General features: G+C 36.0%; 1 protein-coding gene across 2 annotated transcripts in view; it reads right to left on the bottom strand.

The window, feature by feature from the left end:
• Positions 1–18301, bottom strand: part of OFCC1 (orofacial cleft 1 candidate 1) — a 207467-nt gene that overhangs the window by 154368 nt on the left and 34798 nt on the right. The window lies entirely within an intron of this gene.

Below are 18301 nucleotides of genomic sequence, written 5' to 3'. Positions count from 1 at the left end.
CCTAATATGAAAGCCGAACAAGAACATTACAAGAAAAGATAATTACAGGCTAATATACCTGATTAACATAGGTGCAAAAATCCTCAGCAAAATAGTAGTAAACTTAATTTAATAACACATTAAACCAATCTTTCACCATGATCAAGTGGGATTTATCCCCGGAATGCAAGAATGGTTCAACATACACAAATCAATAATTGTGATACACCATATTAACGAAATGAATGATAAAAACCATATGATTATCTCAGTAGATGCAGAAAAACCTTTAAAAAAATTAACACCCTTTTATGATTAAAAATTCTGAACAAATAGATACAAAGAGGATGTACTTCAAGACCATAAAGCCCGTATATGATAAACCTGTAACTAGTATTTTAGCTTTTCTTTAAGATCAAAATAAGACAAGGATGTCCACTCTCACCACTTCTTTTCTACATAGTACTGTAAGTCCTAGCCAGAACAATTTAGCAGCAGAAAGAAATAAAAGACACGTTAATAGGAAAAGAAGAAATAAAATCATCTCTAATTTGCTGATGTTATATAGAGAAAACCCTAAAGATTCCAACAAAAAACTATTAGAACTGACAATTTCAGTAAACTTGGAGGATATAAAATTAGCATATGAAAATCAGTTTTCCTTCTACATACTAATAATGACCTATCAAAAAATAAATTAGAAAACAATTCCATTTACAATAGCAACAAAAAAATTAAATACTTGGGCATAAATTTAACCAAAGAGACAAAGACATGTACTGAAACATATAAAAATACTGATGAAACAAATTAAAGAAAACATGAACAAATGGAAAAATGTACCATGTTTATGGATATGAAGAATTAATATTGAAAAAAATGTCTATACAGATTCAATAATATATATAATATAATAATATACAAAATAATATACAGATTCAATGCAATAACTATCAAAATTTTAATGTCATCTGACTGTGGGTGCATGCCTGTAGTCCCAGCTATTTGGGAGGCTGAGGTGGGAGGATCAGTTGAGCCCAGGAGGTTGAAGCTGTAGTGAGCCAAGACTGCACCACAGTATTTCAGTCTTGGCACCAGAGCAAGAGTGTGTCTCAAAAAAAAATTTTCATTTTTTACAGAAACAGAACATTTTATGAAACCTCAAAAGGCTTCAAATAGCCAGACAATCTGGAGAAAAAGAAAAAAAAAAAAGCTGGAGTCATCGTACTCCCTGATTTTAAAACATATTGTAAAGTGGTTGTAATTAAAACAGCATGGTACCAACATAAAAACAGGCATATCGATCAATGGAACAGGATAAAAAACTCAGAAATAAACCCATGTATTTTATAGCCCACTGATTTTTGACAAAGGTGCTAAGAACACACAATGAAGAAAGGACAATCTCTTCAAAAAATGGTATTGGGAAACCTAGATATCCATATGCAGAAGAATGAAATTAAACACTTACCTTAAACTATATATAAAAATCAACTCAAAATACATTAAAGACTTAAATATAAAACCTGCAACTATAAAACTACTAGAAGAAAACATAGGGGAAAATCTCCACAACCTTAGTATGGGCAGTGATTTTTTGGATACGACCGTGAAAGCACAAGAGAACAGGCAACAAAAGTAAAAGTAGACAAATGAGATGGCATCAAACTAAAAAGCTTCTGCAGAGCAAAGGAAACAACCAAGTGATGAGACAACCCATACAACAAAAGCAAATATTTGCATGCCATATACCTGATAAGAACTTGATAGATAAGAATATAAACTAGTAAAACCATTACAGAAAATGGTATAAAAATCCCTCAAAAAAACATATTACCATAATAATAAAATTATAATTACCATGTGATCCAATAATCTCACTTCTGGGTATATATATATATATATACAAAGACACTGAAATCAATATGTTGGAGGGATATCTGTAGTCTCATGTTTATTGCAACATTATTCACAGTAGCCAAGAAATGGCATCAACCTAAGTGTCCATCAGTGAATAAATGGACTTTTAAAATGTGGTATATATACACAATGGAATACTATTCGACCTTAAAAAAAAGAGGAAAATTCTGTCATTCATGACAATCTGGGATAACCAGGAGGACATTATGCTAAGTGGAATAAGCCAGGTACAGAAATTCAAACACAACATGATCTCACCTTTATGTGGAATCCAAAAAAGTCAAACTCATAGAAGTAGGAAGTTGAATAGTGGTTACCAGAAGGTGGGGGAGAGGAAAAAATGGGGAAGAGATGTTGATCTAAGGGTACAAAGTTTCAAACAGGCAGGAGGAATAGGCTTTTAGATGTATTGTACAGCAGGATGACTATTGTCAATAATAATGTATTATATATTTCAAAATAAGAGCAAATTTCAAATGTATCACCATAAAAAAGATAGGTAAGCTAGGTGATAGATATGTTAATTAGCCTGGTTTAAGTCTGCCACATTGTAGTCACATATTAAAACATCACAATGAACCCCATAAATGTATAAAATTATGTTTGTTAATCAAAAATAATATTAATAATTGTTTTTAAATAAAGGAATGATTGTTTTGTAATTTAGTCTGCATTGGGCTTTGTTTTCCCAGTTTAATTGCTAGGAATATCAATGAGTCTTTGAGCTATTGTAAATATTTATCAACTTTGTTTTTCTAGGTTTGTGATGGTTAAATTGATGTGTCAACTTGACTGGGCTAAGGGATGCCCTGATAGCTGGTAAAACATTTCTGAGTGTGTCTGTTAGGGTATTTTCAGAAGAGATTAACATTTGAATCAGTAGACCAAGTTATAAAGACAGCCTTCACCAGTGTGGGTGAGCAGCATCTAATCCATCAAAGGCTGGAATAGACAAAAAGAGGGAGGGTGAATTCACTCTGTTTGAGCTAGGACATCCAACTTTTCCTGTCTTGGACACAGAGCTCCTGGTTTCGAGGTCTTTGAACTCCAAGACTTATTTGGGGACCCAAGCAGCCCCCCCACCACTATCACTGGTTCTCAGCTTTTGGACTCAAACTGAGAGATAAGCCATCAGTTTCCTCTGGTTCCAGGTTGCAGACAGCGCTTGGTGGGACTTTTTGGCTTCCATAATCATGTGAACAAATTCCTGCAATAAATCTCCTCATAGACATGTGTGTGTGTATTCTATTGGTTTCATTTCTCCATAGAACCTGACTCATACATGGTTTACCAAATACAAGGTGAAATAATGTTATCACTTGCCTCATAAAATATTGTGGTCCATGTTCTACTATAATTTCAAGTATGTGAAAATCACTTCATTGGCCTGAGGATGTCACTTCCTGCAAAAAGTAAAGTGGCTGATGATTGACAAAAAAATTTTATATTAAAAACCCATAGTTTTTAAAACTGTGTACTCTCATTAGCAAGATGGTATAATGGTTATGATTAAGTTATAATCCTGACTGAGCAACTTAGCTGTAAAACCTTTCCCAAGTTACTTGGCCTTTCTGTGCCTTAGGTTGCTCTTCTATAAGATGGGGGTAATAATATACTATCCACTTATGGAGCTGTGAGGTTAAATTATGCAAAGTGCTTAAATAGTGTCAGTAGGTATGCAATGAATGCTAGCTATTATATTATTAAAGGGCCCTTTTCTCTATTCTATGACACTTAAATATTTTTAAAAGTAATTTAGTTGATATACATGAAAGTACCAAATCATAACACTCCACATAATGACATTATAACAGCATTAGAGAAAATTAATATCACAGAGCATTTATAAGCCAGTGATATCCATGATAATTTTCCCATACTAGTTATCTGAAGCATTCACTCACTCCTTCATTCATTCATTGAACAAACATTCCATGAAGGTAACTTTGTATTCTTCCAGGCCCTGTTCTTGATGCTGAAGATAAAAAGATATAGCCCTTTCTCTCAAGAAACTCATGGAATATAGCATAAGTATCTTGATCTTATTATTGAAGTGCTATTACATTTGTTTGATATCAAATATGGGAGTTTCTTCCTCCTGAAAGCAATGCAGTTTCTCAATTCTGTCTTACACAGCACAAGTTTTCAGTATGAGGCTCATAAATCCATTGCTGATATATAAATAAGGGCTGAGTTTCTGAAGAAAGCTTAGTTATACCAGAAACTTTATAAGGGAATTAAAATAAGTTATCAAAGAAGAGGGTGAAATTATTCAATCTTTTGTCAAAATGGTGTTGTTTGTTTTAAAATTATACATAATAAAGTAATGTTGAATGTGGCATACTCAGTATGGTGAAACTGCAGCAAAATTCCATAAAACATAGATGTTTTGCTCTGAAACAAAAATCCAAAACTCATGCATTAATATTATTTCAGAGCTTACTAAAGCTCAGAAGACTTCTTGCCAAAAGGCTAATTGGCAGCCAGCTGAGCTTGCCTTGAACTTTGAGGAAATATCTTGCTCATTGTGGTGGTGACCCATATATAAATGAAAAATAAAGAAAAAGAGCTGGAAGCAAGTTAAGAACAACTTTACTGTAATTTTAAATACCTAACTTTCAGAATCTGAAAGTTTAACCAAATCTGCAAATCTACTGGTGATTATTGCATTCTTTTGTGTGGCTCTTTCCTCTGTATGGTTTCATAAGCACATAGAAATCTATACAGCAGTTTCCCCAAATAATGTTTCAGTCAATGTTATTTCATTACAACAAGGACAAAGAAAATCAATTCCCTGCCGGGGCCACTACCTGTGTGGAGTCTGCACATTCTCCTCATATCTGTGTGGGTTCTCTCTGGGTCCTCCCATTTCCTCGCATATCCCAAAGATGTGCCCATTAGGTTCACTGGTGTGTCTATGCTGTCAGTGTGGGTGAGTGTGGGGGTGTGTGAGTGCACCCTGCAATGGGATGGTGTCTTGTCCAGGGTTGGCTCCTACCTTGTGCCCTGAGCTGCTGGGACAGACTCCAGCCACCTTCCACCCTAAACTGGAATAAGTGGGTAAAAATTTTTCCTATTTAGCCAATATTCTCATTTTTAATAATTTTTCTTAAACATATGTATAGCCTACATTTATTTCAATGCTTAAAATTAGAAGTATTTTGGTCTTTATTTAGGTGTTTCGTGATGTACTTGTGAATAGAAATATGCCATAGGAACTTAACTCGTTTCTATCAATTAGCCTATGGCAAAATTAATTTTTTTATATGTTATTTCACTTAAAATTGCAGTTTCCAAGAGCCTATTGACAATGTAAGTGAGGACTTACTGTACTCCCAATAATGACAAAACACATTCTTCTTTCACCCCAGTCCATGCAGAGGTAGGCAGATTTCTATTCTGGTTCCTGTCCTGTCTGGCTCCTGAACTTCCATAAGAGCCCGTGAACCAACGGTACCCTACGGCTTAGTTGAGTAGTAAAGAAAATGTGACTGCCCTAATCAGAAATAAAGAATTTCTGCCCTTTTGATTCTTATCTAATAATACAATCTTAAACTCTCTGACAATCTATTTGTACTAAATTTCAGTTCTAAAAAATTACGTTCACTGAAGAATAATCAGCCCATCTCATCTATACATACATAAAATGTTATACTTGGACTTTGTCTGACCACCAGGGATACATGCTTGGACCATCCTATTTTGAATGATTGTAGAATCAGCTACTTTACTCATTCACAGATTCCTGTTATGCGGTGAGCCCACATATTTTTTTAAATGATATAAATTTCTTCAGCAACCTCAGTTGCCTAATTATCAACTTCAATAGCTCCTAGTATTGGAAAGGAGAATGGAGGTTATTTTATGTTTCAAAATTAAAAATACTGCCAATGGCAGAAGAAAAAAAAAAGATCATATATAAAATAAATCATAAAGAAAAAAGTAAAAAAAAAAAGCATCATTTTTGTTTTGCAAATGAAACAAAAACTTTTCACCTAGAAGTGCTTATAGAATGTGACCCAATACTAAGCAAATACAAAACTGTCACTGCTAAATAATTTTCCAAGCAAAGATAATGTCACTAAAATATTTATTCATTCTCAGTGGTAGCCTGCTTCTCTTGGAATTCCAGTCAGCTTTGGCAAGAATGTCTCTGTCCTAATGTCTCCAGAATATACTGGCCAACTCAAAAGGTATGTCACATAGGCCAGGCACAGTGGCTCACATGTCATCCTAGCACTTTGGGAGGCCGAGAACAGGTGGATCACTTGAAGTCAGGATTTTGAGACCAGCCTGGCCAATATGGTGAAACTCTCTACCAGCCTGGCCAATATGGTGGAGTCTCTAGTAAAAAAACAAAAATTAGCCAGGTGTGGTGGTGGGCACCTGTAATTTTAGCTACTTGGGAAGCTGAGGCAGGAGAATCTCTTGAACCTGGGAGGCAGAGGCCGCAGTGAGTTGAGATCGAACCACTGCACTCCAGTCTGGGCAATAGAGTGAGACTCCGTCAAAAAAAAAAAAAAAGTGTGTTAAGTAGATAAGAAGGAATTTAAAAATAAATAAAACAATAAATAAAAAGAAAGCCAAATGTGGAAAAATTAGGGGTGCTATAAATTAGACAGTAAAATAGTCTCATATAGACGTAACCAAATATTAAAAGCTTTCTTTTAAAATTCTGTGAGCCTTTTAACTGTAAAATGATATTTCTGTCCTCTAGAGCTTCTTTCACATTTATAATAATAGGGCACTTTTCTTGCCTGTCTCAGAAAAGGCAAAGAATGTTATGGAAACTTGCGAACTATAAAGAATGGCAGTGTCATTATCCTTTCCCTTAAATTAAAATATGGACAATCACCACTGTTTTGTTAACCATAAAATATTTGTGCTCTGTGCTTTTGCTTCTTTACCTTTTATAGTTTTACTTATTGAATTTTAAATTATACCTGCACTTATACTTAATATAATGTTAAAGGGACGGTATATGAGCTACTACATTAGTTAGTTCTGGCTTACAGAAAAGATACTGATTAATCTGTTAAAGTACTTTATGTATTTCATCTTGAATTTACATAGACTTTTATTACAGATTTTATATTTTAAAATCTCTCATATATCCAAGTATCTGACTTCAAACTTGACATTCACTCACTACACAGTGTTAGATTTGATTTATACCTGCTGCCAAATGCCAGAAAGTCATGAAGAATTTGGGAAAGTAGGGTTAATTGCTGGTATATACTGACTTGTTTTTCAGAATGTTTCTCCGGCATCCGCTTAGTTTGGACTCACATATTTATTCCACAATTAGCCTAAATGCTATATTTTATTTTTTAAATCAAGACAAAAAACTTAAAAAACACTACTCATTAATTGTCAAAAAAAAAATAAAAGCATCCTTAAATCATGGTTTCCTAATTGAATAAACTAAATGTATGGATTGTCTACAATTAAAATTCAGAGGAAAATCTAGTTATCTGCAACTGATTAGGAACAGGTACACGGCATACAGTAGATATTAGAGAACTTCCAGGAAAACATTTCCTCCTGGTAGCTAACATGTAAAATAAAATTATTTTATTTCTAATTTAATACATATTTGAAAAACAATGTATTATTGTTTCCCTGGATGTCCTCTGTGACTAAATTAATTAAATTTATTCACTTAATCAATTAGTTTTATTCTTTACTAGATAATTCTCAGACCTAAGTCATTTCATAAAATCATTCCTACAAGCTTTCCAGTGTCAGTGGGATATAAAAAGTCAGCACAAATATTTCTAAAGTTGCTTTCTATACTTAGGCTACTCAACTGCCCTATGATAAAAATAAATATGACATTTCATTATTTGCATGGCCCTTGAAATGGAATGTTCTCAGCTGACTCTGAGAATGTTACCTACCCAATTGCCCTCTCATCTTCCCAACCCTTCATTTTGTTTCTTCCAATCTCATCATGCTTTGGGATACTGTGTTAGCCTATTTTCACACTGCTATAAATACATACCTGAGACTGGGTCATTTACAAAGAAAAAAAAGTTTAATTGATTTATAGTTCCACATGGCTGCGGAGGCCTCAGGAAACTTGCAATCATGGTGAAAGGTGAAGGAGAACAAGGTGTGTTTTATGATGTTGAAGCATGAGACAGAGCGAGATCCAGGGGAAACTGCCAAACACTTTTAAAGCATAAGACCTCGTGAGAACTCACTTGCTGTCATAAGAATGGCATGGGAGAAACTGTCCCCATGATCCAATCACCTCCCACCAGTCCCTCCCTGGACATGTGGGGATTACAATTCAAGATGAGATTTGGGTGGGGACATAGGGCCAAACCATATCAGATGATACCCTGCTTCTTTGATGGCCTTGGACATGAAGCATCACCTATAGTACTGTTCTGAGATACCTACAGAGCTAGCCTATCCTATGTAGACTGATAACTGTGGAATAAAAAGTGGTCACATTAAGTGACCCAATTTTTTTTAAGTTTCTGTAGTGTTGTGGTTATCCTCTTCATCTGTCACATTCACCTTACCTAAGGCCAGATTTCATGGGCTCTTACATCTGCCTTTATCATGAGATATCAGCCAGCTGAGAATTTCTCCTTCTCTGGGTACGTCTGGAGTCCCCAATGAGTGACTTACATCAGCTCATATATTAGTCCTGGCTGATGCTTCCTATAGCTTCAGGAGTGACTCCATCACTGCTAACATTGCCATCACCCCTGCTAACTAAAGCTCAACTCCAGAGTAATTTTCTCATCAGTTCTATGCTGGATCCTTGGGAATTCAGTGGTACCAGTCCCACTGGGGCTCTACACACCCCCTGCCCCAACACACACATTCACAACCATCTTCATGCACACATACACACACACACACACACACACACACACAGCCATATATGCATAGACATCCATTCCCCCACACAACCATATACACAGACATACACATACACAACCACACATAATGCTTTTGCAAAGTGAGAAGGGAAATTCTTCATTCTTCCATATTCTACTCTGTCTACAGGAAAAAAGTAGGGGTCCCACAGTAGATATGCTTGGATATTCAAATTTCACAAAGTTTAATAACACCATCCTTTTGCTATACAGCATACATACATGAGATTTTGCTTCTGTTTTTCTCTGCAAGATGTACATCAACTATCAGGATCTCTAAATCTAATGAGCGTTCAAATAGTAACCTCTGTACTAGACAATTCCCAACTCAGTCCCACCGGTAACCTTAGTCAAGCGACCCATCTTTTTTTACAATCTGAATTCTTCTGTCATCCCAGGTTTTCCACCACAACAAGGCTCTGTAATGTTACGATGAGAAGCAATCACTCCAATCAGCATTGTTTAAGAGTAGAGACTCAGCCAGCAACACTCACCCCAGCTGGGACTCCCCTGCCTGCATCTCCATTTAAACACCTTGCCTTTTCTAATTATCAGTTCACCATTACAACACGTAGTGATAAAAAGTCAAAATAGGTAATGGTCTCAACAAATATAGAAAATGAGTCACAAGAAAAAGAAAACATTAACTGCCAGGCACTTGGACACATCTCAATCCCCTCATACCCATAAGAGGTTCAAATCATTTAGCCCTATTTAACACAGAGGTCTAAGTTCATATAAACATCTGAATGGAGATGAAAGCTATGAGTTCTAACACCAAATCTGAAGCTTTTTCCTGCTTATGAACCTTGAGTGTTCATAGAACTTCCGAACACAGTGAACATAAGAATATTGTGACCGTTGACCTAAGAAAGGGTGTTAGAATCTTTGCTCTCTATAGTACCTCCTACCATTTAATCAGCAGCTACTTTGAGCTAGATTATTCATGGATGACTCATCTCATCCTTCATTCAATGCAATGAGGTAGATCTAATTTCCCCTGAATTATAGATAAGAAAACTGAGGTCAGAGAAGTTAAATAATTTGCCTATGATCTGACACCCTGTGAATGTAAAAGCCATGTCCCAACAGAGGTCTGACTCCAGCTCAGCCACCTTCCCCCATAGGAATCTGTCATATGAACCTATGATCATAGGTCAGCATATGATTTCTCTTGCAATTATTCAGGTAGTCAGTTTAGGTTGAATTTCACATAATTTAAGACATATTGATTAGGAGAAAAAAATAGGATCACAAATTTCAGTGTTTTAAAGGGAATCATGGTCATAGTTGCAGAAGACTTGAATTCTCCTGAATATGTGGACTGTCTCCTAATACTGACACATGGTAAAAATGCAGGCTTGAGTTCTACTTGTGTTGAGCTTCTATACACTGTGCTGGCTTTTGAATGACAGCCTCACAACAGTGAAGCAGATGAGCATTCTGTGCCTCAGTTTATCTTGTACAGAATGAGGATTTAAAAATATTAGCCACATATCCCAAAGAAATCCAGGTATTCATGGTCAAAAACATGGTGCAAATTAAAACATATACAATGGCACTATGTGGTGCAAAAAAAATGGAAATGTTGAACTGTTAATGTATCAGAATATACATCTGAAAAATGCTTGTTTTAAAAAAGATGTATAAAAATATACATCTTTTCACCTCCATGTCCTTTGAGAGCCCTGTCTTCATAAAGGTGTGAGGCAGGGTTAACAGAGCAGTGAAGTGAAGCCTAGCCAGTGAAATCACCTATCCCAGGAACTATATTAGTTGCCCACTGCTGCCATAAAAAACTACTGTATCACAAACATGATCATTGAAAACAACAGAAATTATTGTCTCAGAGTTCTGGTGGCCAGAGGTCTAAAGTCAAAGTGTCCTCAGGGTGGTTCCTTCCTTAGGCTTTCAGGAGAATCCACTGCATGCCTCTCTCCTAGCTGCTGGTGACTGTGGCGATCCTTGGTGGTCCTTTGCCCGTAGATGCATCACCTCAATTTCTTCCCCCCTCTCATGTCTGAGTCTCGAATTTCTCTCTCCTTTCTCTTAAAAGGACATTAGTCATTGGATTGAGGGTCCACCCTAAATTCAGGATGATCTCATCTGGAGATCCTTAACTTAATTATACCGTCAAAGACTCTATTTCCAAATTAGGTCACATTCCCTGATACCAAGGTGCACATATTTTTGGAGAACACAATTCAAACCACTATCGGAGCCATCTAACTGGCTCTGTTAAGGAAGGCTGTATTTGCTAATTTGGGTCACTTGCTTGAGAAAGCTTAAAATAGACATAACCTTAATGTGTCCATGATATTCTGGCCTGAGTGGCGCAAAGGAAGATATGAAAAACTTTTATGGAATTTCCATAATCCAAATTCAAGGATATTACCCCCCAGCCTCCACCTAAGCTATTCCTGTCTCTTCTGAAGTTCCAAATAATATCTCCACTTGTGACATGTTGTTATAAAAGATCTCATTGAGAATAGTCTTTTTCACCTGGTGAATTTTTTCCTCTTTAGCCTGAGTCTGCGTACCTTTCACAAAACAACAACAATAACAACACACACACATGCTAGAGCTAGACACATAAGATTCTTGTACTTTTATCACTTCTCCTGTCTTTGGTGGGTCAGAGCACATAATGGCACATTACACATAAATAGAACCTACAGACACAGAAATCAGAAGAGAAATGAGATTGTCTTTGAAGTCAAGATAATCTAACAGCTAAAACTCTTGTGTGGTGCAACTCACAACAATTAGAATACCCAAGATCCTTAAATAGTGACTTTAGAAGTGCAAGAATATTCACATAGTAATACAGTGTTGAGCAAACAGGTCCAAGCAGTTTCTTAATTTTTCCAAGTACGTGTATACTGGTTTTAGATTTTATTATCAGTAATTCATAATACACTAGAAATGAGCAGTCTAACACAAAAGAAAAGCACATAATGAAACTACATTGTACAAAGTAAATTTTATACACTTTGTAAAATGTGTAGGCGGAAGTTATGCTCCTTATCAATATCCAGGAGAGGTAAGGATATTGATAAGGAGCATAACTTCTGCCTACACATTTTACAATGCATATAAAAAATTTAAAAATTGCTCAATGAAGTCATCGAGTATTCTAGAAAGAGTGTGCTGGTAAGCAAAATCAGCAGACCATGTGTAGGCATGCCACTTCAACTTGTCATTTGAAAAAGAGAGATTGTCTTACATTTCTGAATATACTGTTAACGCTGACCTGTTCTAGTGGAGAACTTCCAAGCAGAATTATGTTTTTTTCAGCGTATCTTTGGAACTCCTCAAGGTAATCAGGGGTGGCTTCACTGGCTTCTTTGTGGATTTTGTGATTCTTACTGGAACTCCCAGGTGCTTCAAAATTCAGAGTCTCCTCCCCGCCGATCTCATCTGTTTAACCCAAGAAAATCACATGGAATTCCATTTGTTTTTGTCAATTTAATGTTGACTAAACACACAGTAGACTAATCACTGATTTTCTCATATGCAATAAAGTTTGGTTTTTCATAATCGACCAATTAGCAAATTATTTTCTATTTCATGTACTGGAAAATAACTAAAGCACAGAAGTTTTAAGATTAAAAAACAACCACAACCAAATTTGTTTATCCCATAATGTTTACAAATGCAACAAAGTACAGCTGTACATTTAAGCCTTTTTCCCAGTTACCAAATATATCTTGAAATGTGGGTACTGTGCTTTTCTGTGCATTAATATTACATGTTGTTTACTTCAACATCTTACCACTTACTTGCTGTGTTGCTGTAACCAGTTTAGGAGATGAATAGGCTTAGAAGAAGCCAGAGCTCTTTGGTTGATTTTCCCACCTTGGGATCTCTGAGAACACTTCCTGAGCTCTGCAGACAGAGGCACTTTATTTGGGCTACCTTGTTTATTTGCATAGTAACGCCTGCATTTACATAAATGGTATGTGTACTTTACTTCTCTATCACCTGAAAACAGTATCATCTACAAAAGGTACCTATTCATCTAGCCAGATGCAGATGCATGCTGTAAATATAAAATGATCCTCCCTCTTCCAGTCTGTAAAAAATGCTGGAAGGTATAATATGAAATTTTCCATGTCTCCTAGTCTAGAATGTTAATGAGAATCATTAGAACAGGGCTTCTTCTGCAGGAGGAAATGAGGTGGGGTGCTGGAGAGAGCACTGAGCTAGAGTGTCCTGAGGTCCCCTGGCTTTGTTCTTTGCTCCCTGATTCACTATATTACTTTGCATAAGTCTTTATACTTTATAAGTCTTAGCTACATCCTTTTCTACAAAATACTTCATAAAATGCCTATTCTATAAATTCTAAGAGACTTTTGTAAGTCCATAAATGATTTCAGAAGATCTATTAGATGCTATCTGTAAATGTTTGACTTAGGTGGTTTCAAAGGATCCAAGCTGAAAAAGCTATCCGAATGGAAAAGAAATAGTACGCATAAAAGTGCACTACCCAGTGTCCAGCACTAAAACGTATTCAATAGGTTTGCTGACTCAGAAGTTAGACTAAACCTATAGGGGTGTGACTTAAGTATAACCATTTATGATGCTTCATTTTAAGCATCAGCTTGACCAGGCTGTGATGCCCACCTGTTTGCCCCAACACCAGTCTAGATGTTACTGTGAAGGTGTATTTAGATGTGATTAATTTTTAAATCAGTAGAGTTTGAGTAAGGCGGATTACTCTTCACAATGTGTGTGGGCCTCATCCAATCAGTTGAAGTTCTTAAGTACATAGATTAAAGGCTTTCCAAAGAAGAAGGAATTCAGTCTCAAGGCCACAGCATAGACACTCTGCTTGCATTTCCAGGCTGCTGGCCCACCCTATACATTTTAGTCACAAGATGGCCACATCAGCTCCTACCTGAGTTCCCAGACTGCTGCCCTGTGGAATTCAGACTCAAGACTGCAATTTCAACTCCTGCCTGAATTTCACATCAACCCCTACCTGATTCTCTAGGCTGCGAGCCTGTCCAAAGGATTTCAGACTTGCTATCCTGGCTACGGAGTGAGCCAATTTCTTAAAATAAATGTCTCTCTATAACATATTTCAGCCCAACTGGATTCTACTTCTCTGGATAATTCTAATACACCATTTCAACTTGGGATCTCCCAGAATGACCCGGCTTGAAAAATGAGTTTGCTTTGTTTACAAAGGCAAAAAGTAATAAATGGCTGACCACACAAACCGATGGCTAAAAAGTTAAGGGGAGGTGTGCCCAAGCAGGTATACAATTGTAAAGGGTATTATACTGTAAATGGGGATAAAAATGGGGACTAAACTTTAAAGGTTGTTATGAAGTTTAAACAAGTGGATTATTTAGAACAGTGTTTAGGACAGTTCCACACACCTAGGAAGCACTCAAATGTTTAACTGGCATTAATATTTTTGCCGGCAAGATTATTGTTATTATCTTTATGATTCCAGGTATGTGCTTGTCACATTTGCTCATATAATAATAATTTAGTCCTCATAACTACTCCACGTGACAGGTGTTATATGTTTATTTGGCAAAAATGACAAAGAAAGATTAATTAATTGGTCCAAGGTCACACAGCTAGTAAATGATAAAGGTAAGCATAAATTTAATAGAAATAATAACTATGAGTAGACTTAATCATGATCAGCCCTCTCCTCTTATACATACTTTGAGGAGTTATTTTAATAAGGAAGACAAATGATTGTTTGAGAAGCACTAAGCACACACGGTAAATAATAATAATAATAGAATTATTCCCCGTGAAATATATGGCAACTTATATTTAATTCTTTGGCAAAAACTACAATATGGTTCTGGTATGAATTTATATGCGTTAAACTAAGAATTTAAAATTCAGTTTTTAAAGGTGACCTTTAAATTTTTAGTTTAATACATAAAATAATTTCTTACATAAAGAGCCTAACATTTGCAAATGTGAATTTCCACGCTAAGGTTGAGAACAATATACTACTTGTCTTCTACCACCCAAAAGCATTTGTTTAAAAGCTAAGACACAGTCTTTAAAAAGAGTAGCACATCGCCTCATAAATTAGTGAATCCAAGTATGCCGTATGCCATTTTAAGATCCTTCAACAGTAAATCTTAAATCATTTTTACCACTTAGGGTTATAAATTATATGCAATTATAGGAAATTGGGTCATAATTACTTTTCCCCTAAACTTCAGCTACATTTAAATATCTACAACCATTGAAAGCTCACATAGGTAATCAGTGAATGGTTATATTTAGAAAAGATAGGTGAGCATTTCCAAGAAACCATTTCAATCAATTTACAACTAATGTTAAAATAAAAGATTGAAGATAATTGATCTCTCACCTTGGGGTTTTCCTTGTCTGCTCTCATCAAAATGGTTTGTTAATTGATTATAGAAAATTCTATCATCACCTAGTAGGAGTGTTAAAAGAACATGTACAAGATAACTTTCTCATCAATTAATTTATAGATATGAAAACATAATTACAAAAAGAAATTATTAATCATCATGGCCATTTAGTTATATTCTGGGTCATAGACACAACTCAATACTCAATATGCTGCCATGTTCTAAAAAGAAAACCCCTTTTGTAAATCAGTGATAGTTAGAACAATGATTTTTAAATGTATGTTACAAGACATGCATAATAGGATACTTCTCCATTAAAACCGATCTCATGTTCAATGAACTACGACGTCTATTACGCAAGAATCTTCTCAGAATAAGCCATTTTGGTTTGTTAAAACATACAAAAGAATATACAAGTGATCAAAATGAATGAGTGTTTTCTATTAGCTACTCTCTATATGTGATTTTTTTTTTCTATTTAGGTATAAGAAACAAGAAATTTAGATGGTTCTGGATTCTTTAATATATGCTATTGCAATATAGTAGGAAATACAGGGCTTCTAAATTCTTTTGTGAATTTAAAGCATTAAGGCCATGTCATTACCCCCTGCAAAACACACACACACACACACACACACACTATAAAAACATTATTCTGGAAGAGAGTCAAAAGGTTATCTAGGTCGTTATCCCTCTTTGGAGAACTCTGACTAATCCACAAGCTATTATTACCTACATCAGGTCATATGCAAAATTGGAAAATAATAAAATGTTACACACCTATGACATAGTAGTAGTACTGAAATCTGTATTCTATATTAAGTAAAATGTATTTACCAGTAATTAACAATAAAGCATTTTGCAATTTCTACTGTCTACCATATAAAAATGAACATTATATTACCCTTCCAAAATTTAGTGTAAAAAATAAAATCGTGCTGGTGGTGGTGGCTTATTTACACTTAAAAAAAGAGCATAATTTCTATTATAAATAGGAGCTAGCCTACTTATGGTGTTTCTCTTTATACCATGACTTCCAGGAAGCTCAGTGTAAAAATGAGTGCTTAATTATGGTAATAATATTGTCCTGTTTTTTTTGTACACTAACTTGTCCTCTTTTGTAGATGTTCTCAAATCCCCCTTTCGTCTTTACTTGAACTTTTCCATAATTATGTGCATTTGTGTTTCTATTGCAAGCTATCTCAAATTGTTTTGGAATATAGATTATGAACAAATAAACATAAGAACAGAGTTCAACCAAGCCAGTTGCGGCGGTTCATAATACTAGCACTTTGGGAGGCTGAGGCAGGCAGATTGCTTTAGCCCAGGAGCCTGAGACCAGCCTGAACAACACAGCAAGATCCCTTCTCTACAAAACATACAAAATTTAGCCGGGCATGGTGGCATGTACCTGTAGTCCCAGCTACTCAGGAGACTGAGGTGGGAGGATCACTTGAGCTTAGAAGACGGAGGTTGCAGTCAGCTGAGATCATGTCACTGCAGCTCCAGCCTGAGCTGAAGAGTGAGACCCTATTAAAAAACAAACAACAATAACAAAAAACTCAACCTAAGTGAAGATAGATGTGTACAAGAAAGACTTTTGAGGTGTTCCCAAAATTCTGCCACATGAACTGCTGTGAACTGCAGCTTGCTTCAGTCTGCCCCTCTCTGGAACCCACCCAGAGGCTCTGATGTTATGTGTCTGCATAACAAGGCTGAAGACCCATCTTGTCAGGAGGCGCTGAGCTGAGCTCTTTCTCTGCACACCTGCTTCTTCCTGTTTCTTCTGCTCTCCTATTTCATCTCCAAAAGATATTGTCATATGATATTCTCAACCACAGCTCCATTCATTAAATTGTACCGGATTATATATGTTTAGCTTCCTTCTTCTCCCCTGCTCTGAAGGTAGGGGTCATAGTTTTTACTGTTGTTGTTGTGCTTGTTTTTAAAATTCAGATAGTGTTCAGTTCCTAGAAGGTACTCAATTAAAAAAAAAGTGTGTGTGGTGGGGGGGATAGGTGGTGATGATGTGTTTTCAATACATATAAAATGTATCTTGTAGATACAAAGGAACTCCAGAAAGAAGAGGGGGGAAAAACACTCAGGAAGAAATGAGGGGGAAAAATAAAAGCAGAAGAGAAGAAAAAGTGGGAAGGCAGTTAGAAGGAAGTGGAGGAAATAAAACAAAAACAATCGCAAAGGAGCTCATTAGAAAGGTGGAACTGGCAGCTAGCGAGAGAGCCAGCCCCGACCTCCCACAGCACACACCAGCACAGATCTGGCTGCAGGTACAAGCACAGGAAGAGCTTCCTAATCTGAAACAGGGAATCCCACGTCAGCCGTGGGAGTCAGGCAATAATAACTGACTAGGGAATCTGAAAAGGTGACCAGCAATATTTTATAAAACTTCCCTGTCTGTAGTTAGAACCATTCCTTATTCATTGAACATAACTTAATAAGTCACCTTTCCAAAATTAGGGAGTCCTCGCATTACAAACATTCCACCATATATAACTATATATTGTGATTCCTACAAAATTTAACGGACGTCAATGATAATTCAATCAATACCCCGCCCCAGAACTCACTAGAATTGTCTCTCACCCCCCAAGTGTGTTTGGGTAAATAGAAGGCTGAACTTTTCCAGCCTCACATGCACCCTGACTTTAGAGCTACCAGTGAAAACTGACTCTGAGACTGAATTTTTGTCCTATCTTGCACATAGGTCTTTTGATAATATCTGTGGATTCTGCATTATCTAAAAATAGGTTTTTGAGAGCTATTTTATAACAATAATTTTTGCACTATGCTTGCATCCTTTTTGTGAGAATTTACCCTACTCTTTTATTAAAATGTGCAGACTCAATGACTGGCACCCACTGGTGGGATATGGTTTGTATTGCAGCTGATTCTAAGTAACATTTGTCATTGTCAATATCTCAGCAATAACCTTTATAAAAACCCGAGTATTTTGTAAACTATAAAATATGCATAATATTATGCACTTAAGGAGCAATTTTGAATTATTATTTTACAACCACAACTAGTATTCAAGATTATAGAAGAGGAAATTGTTATCCTATCACTTCCCCTTCATAATTCTAAAGTTAAGTGATGGTTCCATGAATTCAAGGAAAGAAATTC

Source organism: Cebus imitator, unplaced genomic scaffold, assembly GCF_001604975.1.
Source record: "Cebus imitator isolate Cc_AM_T3 unplaced genomic scaffold, Cebus_imitator-1.0 Scaffold43, whole genome shotgun sequence".
NCBI classification, from domain to species: Eukaryota; Metazoa; Chordata; class Mammalia; order Primates; family Cebidae; genus Cebus; species Cebus imitator.
The sequence above is the reverse complement of the archived record's forward strand: the minus strand, read 5'-3'. Positions and strand labels throughout refer to the sequence as shown.